Source organism: Cricetulus griseus, chromosome 2 (genome assembly GCF_003668045.3).
Source record: "Cricetulus griseus strain 17A/GY chromosome 2, alternate assembly CriGri-PICRH-1.0, whole genome shotgun sequence".
Taxonomy (NCBI): domain Eukaryota; kingdom Metazoa; phylum Chordata; class Mammalia; order Rodentia; family Cricetidae; genus Cricetulus; species Cricetulus griseus.
Window position 1 is genome coordinate 172,036,590 of NC_048595.1, and position 782 is coordinate 172,037,371.

The window sequence follows — 782 nt, forward strand, 5'->3', positions numbered from 1 at the left end:
TATTATATTTGTCTTTCTGGATCTGGGTTACCTCCCTCAGGATGGTTTTTTCTAGTTCCTATCCATTTGCCTGCAATTTTCAAGATGCCGTTGTTTGTTACCACTGTGTAATACTCCTTTGTGTAAATGTACCACTTTTTCCTTATCCATTCTTTGAAAATTGCATTTCTTTGAAAAAAAAAAAAGGTTCTCTCAGGGCTAGAGAGACGTAAGTGTGGATCCCAGCACTCACATAAAAACCTAGGGGAAGAGCTAGGCATAGTGGTGCTTGCCTTTAATTCCAGCACTTGGAAGACAGAGGCAGGAGAATTTTTGTGAGTTCAAGGCCAGCCTGGTCTACATATTGAGTTCCAGGACAGCCAGGGCTATGTAGAGACCCTGTCTGAAAAAAACAAAAACAAAAACAAAAACACAAACAAAACAAAGCAAAAGCTAGGGAAGCCTGGGAGCCTGCAAGCCCAGTATTGTGGGGGCAAGGGTGTAAAGACAGGAAGATTATGTGGCTTGCTGGCCACCAACCTAGCTCCAGAAAATAAGCCTAATAGAGCAGGACACCACTCTTCCGGGTCGCCCTCCCCACTCTGTCAGTGTGTCTCTCCTGTCTCCCACATTCACTCGACACACAGCACAATGTTTTCATATCAGGCATGGATGGCATGGATGGGGCCCTGTCTTCATTGTTGAACAATTTGCTATTGATAACATCACCATTAGCCGTGCACCCACAGATAGCCGCTCCAGGCTCCCATGAACGGTTTCAATATGATTGTCTCACAGATGGT